General features: G+C 44.8%; 1 long non-coding RNA gene across 1 annotated transcript; it reads left to right on the top strand.

Annotated features, from left to right (window-relative positions):
* Positions 1–3,912: 3,912 nt before the first annotated feature.
* LOC122459089 lies at positions 3,913–10,496 on the top strand. The gene is made up of 2 exons (XR_006279553.1): positions 3,913–4,333; positions 9,860–10,496. It is a non-coding gene; the product is annotated as an uncharacterized LOC122459089 (long non-coding RNA).
* Positions 10,497–16,352: the final 5,856 nt, after the last annotated feature.

Raw genomic sequence — 16,352 nt, 5'->3', positions numbered from 1 at the left:
TGCATAATGACCCATCCACTCCCAGTCCTATTCAAGCCTAAGTTAATTGTATCCAGAGGAATTCCACCATGATTTCAACAATTTCCATCTCTCCATTAACCTCAGCCTGGACCAGTCCACACAAGAGATGGACACTTCCTGAACACTATGGTGCTAATAAGCAATGGTCACATAAACACCACCCTATACCGGAAACGTACTGACCGCTATTCCTACCTACAAGCCTCCAGCTTTCATCCAGACCACACCACACGATCCATTGTCTACAGCCAAGCTCTACGATATAACCGCATTTGCTCCAACCTCTCAGACAGAGACAAACACCTACAAGATCTCTATCAAGCATTCTTACAACTACAATACCCACCTGCTGAAGTGAAGAAACAGATTGACAGAGTCAGAAGAGTACCCAGAAGTCACCTACTACAGGACAGGCCCAACAAAGAAAATAACAGAACGCCACTAGCCATCACCTTCAGCCCCCAACTAAAACCTCTCCAACCCATCATCAAGGATCTACAACCTATCCTGAAGGATGACCCATCACTCTCACAGATCTTGGGAGACAGGCCAGTCCTTGCTTACAGACAGCCCCCCAACCTGAAGCAAATACTCACCAGCAACCACACAACAGAACCACTAACCCAGGAACCTATCCTTGCAACAAAGCCCGTTGCCAACTGTGTCCACATATCTATTCAGGGGACACCATCATAGGGCCTAATCACATCAGACACACTATCAGAGGCTCGTTCACCTGCGCATCTACCAATGTGATATATGCCATCATGTGCCAGCAATGCCCCTCTGCCGTGTACATTGGCCAAACTGGACAGTCTCTACGTAAAAGAATGAATGGACACAAATCAGACGTCAAGAATTATAACATTCAAAAACCAGTTGGAGAACACTTCAATCTCTCTGGTCACTCGATTGCAGACCTAAGAGTAGCTATCCTTCAACAAAAAAGCTTCCAAAACAGACTCCAACGAAAGACTGCTGAATTGGAATTAATTTGCAAACTGGATACAATTAACTTAGGCTTGAATAGGACTGGGAGTGGATGGGTCATTACGCAAAGTAAAACTATTTCCCCATGTTATTTCCCCCACACACACTCCCCACTGTTCCTCAGACATTCTTGTCAACTGCTGGAAATGGCCCACCTTAATTATCACCACAAAAGCTTTTCTTCCTCCCCCCCCCCCCCCCCCCCCCCCCCCCGCTGGTAATAGCTCATCTTAAGTGATCACTCTCCTTACAGTGTGTATGACAAAACCCATTCTTTCATGTTCTCTATGTGTGTATATAAATCTTCCCACTGTATTTTCCACTGAATGTATCCGATGAAGTGAGCTGTAGCTCACAAAAGCTTATGCTCAAATAAATTTGTTAGTCTCTAAGGTGCCACAAGTACTCCTTTTCTTTTTGCGAATACAGACCAACACGACTACTACTCTGAAATCTTTCTTAGTGAAGTAACATTAAGGAATCGAATTTGAGTTAAGGGGGGGAAGGCTCCCTGGAGCATTGATGATGACTTCAATATACAGCACACAGAACAGGATTGCCCAGATGACTTCACTATAAGCCACATAGAACAGGGGATTGCCCAGGCAGTAATACCAAGGGTGAATGTTGCAAAGTTACCAGGGCGTGAGGGCAATACGTATAGTGGTGTGCTCGTAATTTTATAGATTTTAAAGCTCAGACTGAGTGCACTCAACTGCAGTACTTCCATCTGCTTCTTTCTTCCTTGCACTACAATCAGAAGGCATGGTTTGAGATGGGCAGCTTCACAGCCTCCACTAAACTAAAAGACAGCGCACAGCAGCCTTCAGCAGTGATTAACATGGTGTGACAAAAGTGGTGGGTCTATGAATCTGGGAGCAGCAATTTTGCTACGACAGTGCTTAAAGTGTATCCTTCACTGACGCAGCTTGATTAAAAAAACATCGCTTTGGCTGGTTCTGCAACCCTTTGCAATTCCTCTTCACCCCCCAGACACTGGGAAGGAGTTATGAGGTTGTACGTTGAATAATCTTAGGAAAAAAGACCTGGGTTGACTCTTTTTGATTAATCTATTCAAAGGATAGCTAGGTCTAGAGCTATAGAACAGTGAAATTCCCTCACCAGACATGTGCAATAATAGGCAGTTACCCATCTTGCAAAGACAGACTGGGTTCTACCATGTGTCTTCATGTCAAGGAAGATCGGTCCGGTTATAACTGGTGCTAACTGACACTTCCACAAACTAGCCTTTTCCTGTAGCTGAGTTGCTTTCAAAGGTATGAGACCGAAGGTCGGACAAGAAGTTAAAGGCTTAATCTGCAGCAAGGGAGATTTAGGTTAGATATCAGGAAAAATTTCTAACTCTGAGGATACTTAAATTCTGGAATAGGTTTCCAAGGGAGGCTGGGGAATTCCTGTCAAGAACAGTTTGGACAAACAGCTGTCAGGGATGGTCTAGGTTTAGTTGGTCCTGCCTCAGTGCAGGGGGCTGGACTAGATGACTTCTCAAGGGCTCTTGCAGCCCAGCGTTTCTATGATTCTCTTCTGCCTTTGAAAACATCAAAGAAATTGCTACCGGTCTGACCTGTACAACTGAACAGCTCACTGTTTGTACAGCACATGGGGTCTTAGTCCATGACAGGTTCACCTATGTGCTTCTGTAATAATAAATAATAACAACATATTAGCACCAATAGTGAGTGGCTGTTGGAAAGTAATTCACTTCAACCGCACATCTGAGTGGGTTGGGTATATATTATCCCTCTTTTGCAAATGAGAAACTGAGGCACCAAGAGCATGAAGAGACTATTGCTGATCATGGTTTCAGCAACAGGTCCCACTGATCCCTGACATTCTAGTAAAAATGATCTAGTTATTAGTGTAGATAGGGTAAAACTGTTTAAAACACGGTTAAGGAAAATATGGTGTCGGTGTCAGTAGGTGTCAATCATGCTTCCTGTAACAATATTATAAATGACAGGTTTCAGAGTAGCAGCCGTGTTAGTCTGTATTCGCAAAAACAAAAGGAGTACTTGTGGCACCTTAATTTGTTAGTCTCTCAGGTGCCACAAGTACTCCTTTTGTTTTTGCGAATATTATAAATGACTTTGTCTTGCTTATGTCATCACCTAAATTACCTTCAACAGCATTGGTAGTACCAGCAGGTATCAGCTGCAGTTTAGAGTGACCACAGATAGTAATCAATCACTTCTTTGTGTAGAGGAGGCCATGGTTGTATCTTTGTCTAGACTTGTCCCAAGTCACTCTGTGAGTCAGCGTCAGAACTGCGATTGGAATGCAGGTCTCCAGACTCCCGGTCTTGTGTTTAAAGCACAAGACTGAGTGGTAATCAGGGTCATCCTTTAGCTGGGGTACAGCTCTTCACACATCTCATCAGGAGACAGATTAGCATTTCTCCCCAAAGCAGAAGTTGTGTGCCCATATGGGTGGGCAGATACCATGGCTTCAGGGATTCCCAGTGGAGGCTGACATAATAGGAAAATTTAAAATGAAACTGAGCTTGCAGCTGGAATAAAATTACAATTTACCCTGAGTTCTTGATAGCAAAGTGATTCAGGGAACTTGCAATCGGTACTGGTACTGAGATGTTTTAAAACTGTGGCATTTCGGCACTCAAAGTGGGTATTAATGGCAATGACTGAAGGAGTTTGGCAGCTGTGACATTTTTTAAAAATGGGGCAGTATATATCAATCTTAGCACATGCACTGTATTATGCATCCCATCACCTCTCCTGGATGTTCCTTCCTCCTTCCCCCTTGTGCCTGTTGTCTATTTCCCTTACCTATGTTGCCATACTCTGCTTAGCTCTTTGGGGTAGAGTCCCTGCCTTTACTCACTCTGTAGAAAGCGCTGTGCACACCAGATGGTGTGATATTCTACCCATGGTACATGATAACTTGGTTTACAAATACTGCTGGACTCCAAGGCAATGGCAGTAAAATATTGTTGGGGAAGGGTGGGAAAGAAATAGCTTGTAGTAGATCATCTTTGGGCAATGTGCATAAGTAGGGGAATCCTGTCTACCCCATGACCATATTGTCTCTTGTTCCATCTGCAGGGTTTTTCCCTGCCCTTGCCCAGGAGCAGCCTTTGGGAGTCGTTCTGGGGCCTTCTTTTCTGCCACGCCTTTCTCTTCCCCCAAGCTGCTGCAGAGCCTAAAAACTCCAGGAAACAAAGCTCCCTTGGATGGAAGAGACTGGGCCAAGGAAACCAGCTCTCAACCCTGACTGGAAGCGCTGTGGGTGGGAGAGTTGTTTCCAGGCCCTCCTCAGTTGGAATCTCTGCTGAGATCACAGAGCAGTGTGTCATTTAGCACCAGTGCCTTTTTTTTTTTTTTTGGACACTTATCCACTGTGACCTGGGCTGAGACCACTGACCCTACCTGCCTGGTCTCCAGTGCTTACCTCTGAAGGCTTCATCTTTCCCTCCAGTCTCTGGTTTTCTGCAGCACCCCCTGGGCTGCCAGCGTTTCTGAACAGCCATTATATGATGAGTGCTCTCCATCACAATGCTGAGCTGTGCTGAGTTTAGTATCCTTGGAGAAGAGGGCTCCATCTCTTGTTACCAGCAAGCCATCCAGTGCCTCTGGACTTATTTTGGCTTTGTCTTGTTTTTTAAAATTGTGGCTCCATGCCAGTGCCATTATCATCACCTGTAAGAGGTTTTATAATTAGTCTATAAATAGCTACCTTAGACGATGATGATGATTCAATCATCCAGGGGATGGTGAATAGGCAAAGGAGGGAGGGAAATAGAGGTACGAGGCCAGGTTCAAGTGCAATGGGGTTGGACATGACCCAGGGCTGAGGGGTTCTGCCTGATTGTACAAATAAAGGGCCACTAGACTCCTTCATCATCCATTGGTCATTTGTGCCAAGACAACCTAGATTCACATGAGATGGTATCAGCATCTATAACATTTAAAAATCCCCCACCTGTCTTAGAGAATCTAGTAGTGGCTTTGGGCAGCAGCCCTGGGGAATTTCAGGGCAATTGAGAATTCAGTAGTGGGTCTGAGCAGAGTCCCTGGGGAATTTTGGGGCAACTAAGAATGCAGGGTTGGACATGGGCCCTGGGGAATTTCAGGGTAACTGAGAGTGCAGCACAGGGGCCAGGCATCTGCCTCCTGGGACTTCAGTGGTTTAATGTTGAGTGCACACTTAAAGATTTGCTGCTTGTTTGTGCACCTCTGTGTGTTGGGTTTTTAGAGACATCTGGCACAGTATGTGTCACCACGACCAGAAGCATCAGTGGGAAGAGAAGTTGCCTGTTTTGCAACAGAGGTGCTGGTGCCTGCTGCCAATATTTTTAGATGATCATTAGTTTTAGATGAGCAGTTCTGTAAGCATGATCAAGCTGGTGTGTCACTTAAAAGGAAATGGTGTTTTCTCTTCAAACACACCCTGTACCTGAGCTGCTGCATCAGCTGGAGGGAAGGAAACCCAAACTCACCTAGAGCTGCTTTAATTCCACCAGTGTTCAAGTTAGTATCAGTTATGTGCTAAAGAGCTGGAAGAAGGTGCAGTTTACAGTAGGCTGGGAGCTACTTTAACTTGTACATTTCCTGGCTCTCAAGCATGCAAGTAGCACTTATTTAGATCCCTTTAGATAGCCGTAGATCTGAGTGGAAAGGAATTTAAGAGACCGTTAGGGATTCTAATTTTCATCACCTTATTTATCATCTCTGAATTTGGCCCAAGGTTTAAAAATTGACCCTTCAAGGGATCTTCCACCCATCAGCATGTGCCTTACAGCACATTCATTTTGATTTGTGCTAATATCAGTACTAATAATTAATAACACCTATCTCTTTTAATAGCACTTTTTAAATAATATGCAATCACTTTTTCTTGTTTCTTAATAGGCAAAGACTTCTGGGGGTGCCCCAACTCTATATTGGCAGCCTACATGTAAGGCAGGAGTTGGAACTTCCTCTTTTGGTGGCCAGTAAATAATAATAATATTAATGAATAGCAGTCACAGCTACTTTCTTCAAATGAGAGGCTTAAATCTGGATGTAAGTACAACTCAGATGGGGTATTATCCCAAGAAGTACTGACACTGTGTGCTTCGCAACTCAGAAGCAAATGGATCATTTCCCATAGCAAAGGTAGTATCCCTTCTGTTCCATGTCCGTATTTATTAATACACATGTATCAATTACTGAAAGGGAAGAGCTCCTTTTTCATCCCATTGCAGCTCTCGAGTGGGGACTTTTATTTATCTATTTATTTATTTATTTTTATTTTGAAAAAAGGTTTCTCGTAAATATAATTTACTATTTTGTTTAGCCTTTTACACATCATAAAAGTATTTCTAGCACAAGCGGAGCCGTAAGTTAATTGATACTACACTGAGGGACAGAGGGAATATCTAGAATTACAAATCAAATGACACCTCTTCATCGGTCATAGCTTTGTTTAAATCGGGAATCCCTGAAGTTTCACTTAATGTGGACAACAGGTTAGCAAAGAGAATGTCTCATGGACATTTGCCCTATCGTACCCAATCACATAACAGCTCAGTGGCAGTTACAGCCACAGGACAAGTAATGGTAGGGATGTGTTAATGTATTTTAGCTTCCTTCAGTGCAGTTTAGCAGCTGGAAACAGAGTGGTAGCCCCATGTGACCAGGCACTTCTCTGCAGTTTTGGAGAAGTTTAGTTTAGAATCAGAACTAGCTTTTTATTCCTGGTTCTGTCATTCCTTCGCTCTGGTCATGTCACTTCAGCTCTCTATGCCTCGTTTTCTCCATCTCTTAAAATGGGGATGATACTTATACCCTGCCTTACTGAACATTATGAAGCTTGTGGTATTGCCAGCCTCATGCATTTAAAAATCATGAGCTAGGCCTCAAAATTGAGATTTTAAAAATAACCAATTTAGGGGTCTTTTTATTTGCCTTCTGGCTTTGGAGCCTTTATGGGTCACAATTTCAAGTTCTCTCTGCAAGCATAAGGACTAGAAATTTACATTATTTGTAAAAAAAAATAGAAGCTGAGATTCTCTGATAATCACCTGACTCCAGGAGCTGGGATTTTAAGAAAAAACACCGCATATCCCAAGACTTATGATAAAATCATAAGACTTGGCAACAGTGAATGATTAATATTTAGAAAATGCTTTGAACAACATGGGTGAAAGGCTCTGTGGAAGTGCTAAGTATTTCTCTATAATCCTAGACTCTGTGTGTCCTCTATACATGAAGTGACTCAATGAGGAAAGGGTGTATTTACTGAAATAACATTGATGTAGAAAGTCTTGGATCAAATTCCAGATGGGCCCAAACTTCCTTTCTCCAGGATGTGCCTCCCTGAATCAGTACGTCGAAATATCCTGAACTTGCAGGGTGTCTGAAATCTGGATCCAAACTTTCCCAAATGTTGGATTCTATTCTTTATAGGAATTAGTTTGAGCTATGAATTCAGGTATGAACCTGGATCTGCTATCTGAATTCGGGACCCTCTCTAGTTCATCTAAGAAAAAGCCCACAGATTTCAAGCAGACACGACTCCCCTCCATGTTGGTACAGAACATAACTGTGGGGAGTGGCGGTGGAGAGTACAAATATTGAACCAGAGAGAGAACTCTCTTATTTTAGGATATTCAGCTGGGGAAACAGGGCATTGAGAAGTTGTCGCTTTCCCGCAGTCACACAGGAAGTGTGAGACAGATCAGATCAGATCATTATCTTTGAAAACTCGTGGCGAACGGGGGAAGTCCCGGATGACTGGAAAAAGGCTAATGTAGTGCCCATCTTTAAAAAAGGGAAGAAGGAGGATCCTGGGAACTACAGGCCGGTCAGCCTCACCTCAGTCCCTGGAAAAATCATGGAGCAGGTCCTCAAAGAATCAATCCTGAAGCACTTAGAGGAGAGGAAAGTGATCAGGAACAGTCAGCATGGATTCACCAAGGGAAGGTCATGCCTGACTAATCTAATCGCCTTTTATGATGAGATTACTGGTTCTGTGGATGAAGGGAAAGCAGTGGATGTATTGTTTCTTGACTTTAGCAAAGCTTTTGACACGGTCTCCCACAGCATTCTTGTCAGCAAGTTAAGGAAGTATGGGCTGGATGAATGCACTATAAGGTGGGTAGAAAGCTGGCTAGATTGTCGGGCTCAACGGGTAGTGATCAATGGCTCCATGTCTAGTTGGCAGCCGGTGTCAAGTGGAGTGCCCCAGGGGTCGGTCCTGGGGCCCGTTTTGTTCAATATCTTCATAAATGATCTGGAGGATGGTGTGGATTGCACTCTCAGCAAATTTGCGGATGATACTAAACTGGGAGGAGTGGTAGATACGCTGGAGGGGAGGGATAGGATACAGAAGGACCTAGACAAATTGGAGGATTGGGCCAAAAGAAATCTAATGAGGTTCAATAAGGATAAGTGCAGGGTCCTGCACTTAGGATGGAAGAATCCAATTCACCGCTACAGACTAGGGACCGAATGGCTCGGCAGCAGTTCTGCGGAAAAGGACCTAGGGGTGACAGTGGACGAGAAGCTGGATATGAGTCAGCAGTGTGCCCTTGTTGCCAAGAAGGCCAATGGCATTTTGGGATGTATAAGTAGGGGCATAGCGAGCAGATCGAGGGACGTGATCGTTCCCCTCTATTCGACACTGGTGAGGCCTCATCTGGAGTACTGTGTCCAGTTTTGGGCCCCACACTACAGGAAGGATGTGGATAAATTGGAAAGAGTACAACGAAGGGCAACAAAAATGATTAGGGGTCTAGAGCACATGACTTATGAGGAGAGGCTGAGGGAGCTGGGATTGTTTAGTCTGCAGAAGAGAAGAATGAGGGGGGATTTGATAGCTGCTTTCAACTACCTGAAAGGGGGTTTCAAAGAGGATGGCTCTAGACTGTTCTCAATGGTAGCAGATGACAGAACGAGGAGTAATGGTCTCAAGTTGCAATGGGGGAGGTTTAGATTGGATATTAGGAAAAACTTTTTCACTAAGAGGGTGGTGAAACACTGGAATGCATTACCTAGGGAGGTGGTAGAATCTCCTTCCTTAGAGGTTTTTAAGGTCAGGCTTGACAAAGCCCTGGCTGGGATGATTTAACTGGGACTTGGTCCTGCTTTGAGCAGGGGGTTGGACTAGATGACCTTCTGGGGTCCCTTCCAACCCTGATATTCTATGATTCTATGATTCTATGATCAGGAACTGAACTCACATCTCCCAATTCAAGTTTGATGCCTTTGACTACAAGAACATCCTTCCTCTCTTTTTCCATTAGGTTTACAATGTACATGTTGGTGCATAGGGGAAGCTGCTTCTGCAGCTGCCAGGCCTGATCTAAAGCTCACCAAAGTTAATGAAAAGACTCCCATTGACTTTCAATGGACTTTAGGTTCAAGCCACAGAGGAAATTTGTCAAGCAAGCTTCTTCCCTTTATGAAATGATGTAAAGAAAATGGCATTTTGGTTTAAGATGCTTTGTAGTTGTAGCATTCTGCAGGGCTTTCCATCTCACTGAGTTTGAGGAGAGAAGTCAAGACACTGCCTCCTAACACGCACACAAATGGGAGTTGTTTCTGCCCTTTGGAAAAGGAGCTGAAGTCATGCCCTTTGGCCACACCTTGTGAGTCTCTTGGGCCTTGTCTACACTATGTGACAAACAACATGGTGGAGAATGTGTTAACTAACAGGATGTTAAGTCTTAAACATGATCAGTTACCATGTTTTAAACATACCTTGTCCTGGCTACACTGGGTGTTAAGTGGTTGTTTAATATCATACTACTGCAATTGTGTTAGATTCTGTCTACATTGGGGGGAAAGCATGTTGCAAAATGTTAACCAAGTTTTGTTTCTGCTTTCAGGGCAGTCTCCTTTCTTCCATGTAAAAAGATGCAGCCTGGAAGGGCCAGTGGTGAGCACTGCCATCCCAAAGGTCTCTAGCAGCTGAGAGGGATCCAGAGAGGCACAACAGAAAAGATGATTACCAGGGTGGACTTCTGAGGAAAGAATAAAAGAGTTAAAGGGGAAACACCGTTGAGATCCGTGGAGTAAAAATAGGCATGGATTTGGCCCACTACATCTAGTTTGGTTATGTGACAGCTAAGTGGGGCTGGTCCAGCTATCTGCAAGTATCTGAAGGGTGTAAACACCAAGCAGCAGAGAAAGTGGTTAGAAAGGGTCCGGGCACAGAACAAGGAGGAATGGAGTAGAACTAAGAAATGTAGGCTGGATGTTAGACCCCACCATTAGGAATGTTTCCTTTCCAGATGAGGACTGACAGTCTCCCACAGCTTGAGCCATTTATATTGAGACTGGACAATCAGTAAACAGTGCAATCAAGAACAGCCCCGCACTGGTGGTGGAGGGCCAGGGGCTGGGCTGACTGCTATTTGACCAGACAGCTGTATTCCACCCCGATTTCTCTGATGCTGTGAAGTGACAGGATTTCTTTGTTTTTTTCCTTGATTGGCTCATTGTAAAATGCTACTGATTCTGGTAGTATCGCCTATTGGTTTGACTTATACCAGAAGCCAAGGGGCCCGAAAGGTTGGAACACCTGGGAAATAAAGGGCAGTAGGGAAAAGGGAGCAGGGTGCAGTCCTGAACGGGTACTTCTGTATTTGACAGAATGCTCCATGCTGTGCATTTCAGAGAATTGGGAAGTGCTGGTTGGCTCCAGAAGAGGAACAAATGCAACAGGGTCATTGTATGGGTACATTTTATCCAGCAATCTGACAGAGCCCTAAAAATATCCTCCTGCTTCTCTTCCATATTTAGGTGTTTGTCTGATGTTTTTCAACCATGACGCCACCCTAACGCACACAGCAGCTCTTGCACGGGGAGCATGTGCTCACTCACTGCCAAATCCCACGCACACCACTCGCCCTCTGACAGCCTTCCCCTTCCTTCACACAAGGGTGCCCATGCTCACGGCAGGACGAAGCCTTCTCAATATGCCACAAAGGTTGGCTGAAAGACAGGCTTTCTCTCCTCCTACCACTGCTGCCATTTGCCACTCAGAGGCACAAGCTGCTGTCCCCCAAAGCTACCTTTTGTCACCAAAAAAATATTCTACATTGGGTCAGAGAGGATCCTCAGTCATTGACAGACTGAGCATAAGCCATCCAAGACGGCTATAGTGACAATGTCAGGGGAAACCTGTTTAGGATTAAACAAATCTAACTGATCAAGAATGACCAGGTGGCTACAGCATTAGCCTATAACTCAGGAGACCTGGGTGCTATTCCTGGCTGTGCCATTGGCTTGCTGGGTAACCGTGATAAGTCCCTCTAATTCTCAGTTTCCCCATCTGTAAAATGGGAATAATCATACTAGCAGAGAAAGGTATAACATGATCCAATGGCTGGACGCTGAAGCTAGACAAATTCAGACTAGAAAGGAGGCTTAAATTTCTAACCAGGATGGGTAATTAACCAGTGGCACAATTTACTAAGGCACTGGTGGATTCTTGATCACTGACAATTTTTAAATCAAGATTGGGTGGTGTTCTGTAAGCTTTGCTCTAGGAATTATTTTGGGGGAGTTCTATGGCCTGTTTTACACAGGAGATCAGACTAGATTAGCACAATGGTCCCTTCTGGCCTTGAGCTCTAGGAACCCCCAATGTTGTATCCTAGACCACACATCCAGTGGAAGATTACTGCACGGGTCCATGGAGCCTGTGCGCAGGGTCCCCTGCCAATTTGGGGCCCCTGGAAAAATCTCCCCCACCAGGCCCCCGGGGCTGGAGGAGTTCTCGCTCCCTGCCGCAGCCCCGAAGCCATGGCAGGGGGTACAAAACTTCCCCGTTCTCAGGGTTGCAGCTGGGGGTGGAGGCAGAAAGGAGACAGTGGTGTCAGGGCGGTGGAGGAAAGGGTGGAACGGGGGTGGGGCCACAGGGGAAGCTCAGAACTGGGTGGGTCTGTGGGCAGGGCCATAGGCAGAAGGGGTGAAACAGGGGCTGGGCCGCAGGTGGAAGGGGTTGGGCAGGTCCACGATTCCGGCTCTGGGGCCCCCCAACTTGCTCTGGCCCACGGACCCTAGAGACCTTGATCTGTCTTTGCGCACACCTTGTTAAAACCCAGTCAAGGGTGAACCAGGACACAACCCAACCATACGAAACCTTGGAAACCAGAAGGATTTTCCCTTCATGTGGCATTTCCAATACTTTGTGCTGCCCATATAGCCAAAGTGACTGCTGCCCATTGTACATGTGCACTCCCACAAGGAAACAGCTTCAGCTGCCTGCAGTTAGTGCAGCACAATCCTTATTCCTTCAATCCACGCAAATAGGCTTGCCTGGGCTGTAATGCAAAACCTTACCTCCACCCTCAGCCATGTTAGTGTAGGTCAACAGTGGACAAGGGGAATGACTTCTTGTCTGACATCATTTGTGGTGCACTGATATGCTCCAAGTTAAGGTTTTGCCTTAGTGTGTGTTGTGTTGTGTTTCGGTATCAGTTGGAGCGGCAACCTCTCTGTGGAATAACTGGAGGGTTGTGACACGCATGAGAGTAACAGCTTCCTAGTTTCAGAGTAGCAGCCGTGTTAGTCTGTATTCGCAAAAAGAAAAGGAGTACTTGTGGCACCTTAGAGACTAACAAATTTATTAGAGCATAAGCTTTCGTGAGCTACAGCTCACTTCATCGGATGGTGAGCTGTAGCTCACGAAAGCTTATGCTCTAATAAATTTGTTAGTCTCTAAGGTGCCACAAGTACTCCTTTTCTTTTAGCTTCCTAGTTGGCTGTTTTTGCTGTCCTATGCAGTGTGGAATTCAAGACACGGAGCAGTTTAGAGCTTGGATTAGAAAACTGCAAGATCAATTTGTGGAGCTTTGGGCCTCGGCCAGTGAGTTACCTGAAATGTACAAACAGCAGAGTAAAATGGTAATGCCTTGACAGCAACCCTTTAAGATGAGGTTGTTTTCCCAGTTCTTGTGCCTTGCTCACCTAGCCATATCCTGTTAATCATCTGCCTGCACTGGGACGATGTCCTACAGGTGAAAGGCTCCACATCCCAGTGTCCGGAGCCTTCCAAGGGCAGGATTAGTCCACTTTTTACTTTTCCAATGACTGTTACTGAAGTGCTGCTGTATCAGTATTTGATACACACTGAATATGCATAGCTAATGTTCTGTTGGCCTCATGACATCGTACCATGGCAGTGAGACTTGGATTGATTTAGGTGCATCCACCAAGAAATAACATTGCTGGAGCATGGAATCAATTGATGATCTGTGCACGTTTCTGCAACATGCAGGAGAGGCAGTGGGTGATGGAAGCAGAGACTGAGGTTCCAGGGCTATACAGTGCTTTAGGTGGGGACTTGGTAGGTAATGCTTGTGGGGGAAAGGAAATGTGGCAGTGTACTGAGGGGCTGATAAGCTGTCCGACTGTACAATAACTTTGGCTATAGACTGATGACTGACCAGCAGAGTGAGTGCAGGGCTCACTTGGGGAGCCTGAAGAATGGACATAAGGGAGGAAATACTTTTATGGGAAGTCGTCATTTGGTCTCTCAGACACACGGGGAAGCCTCACTGCAGGATATTCATTTCAGGCACGAGTTTCAATGGTGCAGAGCACCCACTGTTTGACTGGAGTTGTGGGCACTCATCAGCACTTTGAAAGATCTGGCCCTTAGTCAGAATCTGGTCTTCAGAGAGGGCATTTATTTTGTATAATTTTGAGTGTGGACAGGGTGCCCACAGAGCAGTCTTGTTAACACACACAATGAATTGGCCAGATTTTTCTCTCATCTCATGGCCTTGTGACACTACAGAGGTATATTGAAAGATCTGGCCTTACAGGGCCAAATACATTTACCTTCCCCCACAAGCAACACCTACCAATAAGAGATGCATTGGTATACAAAAGCACAGATTCCTCTGGCCTTCCTCAGAAGTGAATGATGCCTCCCAAAATGCAGGTAGGAAACAGCCCAAGTAAAGATGTTTCTTTCCCAGGGAAGTTAGCATCACAGACTAGTCTAGGCAGACAAATCAGGAATGCCTCTTAAAGGGTCCCCAAAACAAATCACAGATGCATGAAGAAAGTAGAAAGTCCCAGGGCTTGAGATTACAGAAAATCACTTTCATTTAAATTTAAAAAAAAACAAAAAATCCAAAGCTCAGCACCACAACAAAGCTGAGGTTCACATGTTTTCAGGTTTGGTTCTTAGTTTTTTCCCTTAAACTCCCCCTCCCACCTTCAGAAAACTTGCTGGGTTGATACTCTGAAGTTTTATTTCACATTTCTGAAGGAAGAATTGAGGCCAAGTGTGTTCTATTTCCAGAAAACCATGTTTTACCCTCCCATATGTACGGTTCACTTGCATTCATGTCAAAGGGAGTTGTGAATGTGGCTATATCAGCAAGCACAGACTCTGGTCCTGACCATTTAGTCCACTGTATAGTATATTGCATTAAAAAAATACACTGCTAAGAGAATGTTAAGGTTGCAAATTCAAACACTCAGAAGTGAGGAAATACCAGAATTACTGCATGCTCAATGCAGACAGAATCTTGAGAAAATGTGGCTACCAAACTCTTAACAAGTCTCTACTGAGCATATGCAAACTACCCACCCCCCGCCAAATTTCAATTCCTTGTCCCAAACCATGGACACACTAGAACCTCTCAATGAAATGGATGTAAAAACTTTTTTAACACAGGGGAAACAATGTCTTTTTTCTCCTAATCTTGGTCTTGGAAATGGATAAACTGTTTTTTTTCTGAAACTTTCCAAAAAAAAGTCAGCCTCAGGCAGACAGCATAGAAAATTTTAGCCTAAATGGGTAGTTTGGTAAAGTTGTAAGCAACTTAAAACAAGGACTTATGATGGAAAATATCAGGCAACCTTAAGTATAGGTGGTGCTACCAGGTCTGCCTATAATTAAGGCTGTGATTCTGTCACGGAGGTCATGGAAGTCATGGATTCTGTGATTTTCCATGACTTTCGCAGCTGTAGCAGCCAGTACAGCTGACCCCAGGGCCGCCTGAGCAGCTGGCCCCAGGGTCAGTCGCTCAGGCACCCTGGGGTCAGCCACTCAGCACCCTGGAGCCAGCCGCTGGGGCATTCCAAGGGACCACCCCCTTGAGCAGTCCTGGCAGCTGGCCCTGGGGACTGGCTCAGCAGCAGCAGCAGTCCCAAGGGCAGCCCCAGAGGTTGTTGAGAGAGTGATTCCCTGGGGCCTTAGAGCAGCAGGCCACCGGGGACAGTCAGCCCCCACCGCTGGAGCAGAGTACCCCCAGAGCAGCATGGCCTCAGGAGCAGAGATTTAGTCATCATAGATATTTACAGTAAAAGTCATGGACAGGTCACAGGCCATGAACTTTTGTTTATTGCCCATGATTTGTCCATGACTTTTACTAAAAATACCCATGACTGAATCTTAGCCTTACCTATAATCCATACTCCAACTCTGTCCCGCTGGTGCAACTCCCATTGAATTCAGTGTTGCATTGTGCATGCCTGTTTGTGCACAGAATGACCACCCACACTTGGCAATACTTTAAATTATTAATCACCAACAGTAAATGTGTCCAAGTCTGTATTGTGTATACAAAGAGTAATGAATGAAAGCCAGGACTGATTCAGAAGCAAATTGGGGAAAACAAACATCCGATGAAGTGAGCTGTAGCTTATTTTGAGCTGTAGCTTATCCTCAAATAAATTTGTTAGTCTTTAAGGTGCCACAAGTCCTCCTTCTCTTTTTGCAGATACAGACTAACACGCTGCTACTCTGAACCCACTCATACCTTTGTGGGGGTGGCAGGCGAAGTTTCTAAGTGCCTAAGGCCATGTTTACACTACAGCAGCAAAGCTATGGTGCTGCAGCTTTTCTGTTATAGTGTAGGCACTTCCTATTAGACTGTGGGGAATTAAGCAATTATGCACCCACATAATTTTATGCATAAAATGTATGACCATACATTGTAGCATAATATTGCATAATATCCCTTAACAGAGAAAGACCATGAGAAATGTTGGATCACACTGAGAGTCAAGGGAGTATTCATCGATTTTGCCTCAAAATGCCATAACAAAGGTCCCACCTTGCAAATATACTAGCTAAAAGAGAATAAAAGATTTTCCTGGACCGGTATTTGAAGATGGCGGAAACTCTTGCAAAACATGCAGCGTACTTCTGGACCCTCAGAGGAAACTGACAATTGCAAACCACCTCACCAAATCACAAAAGCATTTAAAGTGAGAAACTATATTGCAGGGAGAATCATAAAAAATCCAGTGTATACTTTCAACGTGTTTCAACACAACGACAATAGCACAAAATGAGCATTTGCATGTTTTCATGACCGGGTCTTAACTTGTGTGCTACAAACGTACCATTAT

The sequence above is a fragment of the Dermochelys coriacea genome, chromosome 1 (genome assembly GCF_009764565.3).
Source record: "Dermochelys coriacea isolate rDerCor1 chromosome 1, rDerCor1.pri.v4, whole genome shotgun sequence".
Classification (NCBI taxonomy): domain Eukaryota; kingdom Metazoa; phylum Chordata; order Testudines; family Dermochelyidae; genus Dermochelys; species Dermochelys coriacea.
This window is presented reverse-complemented; position numbering and strand designations above follow the sequence as displayed.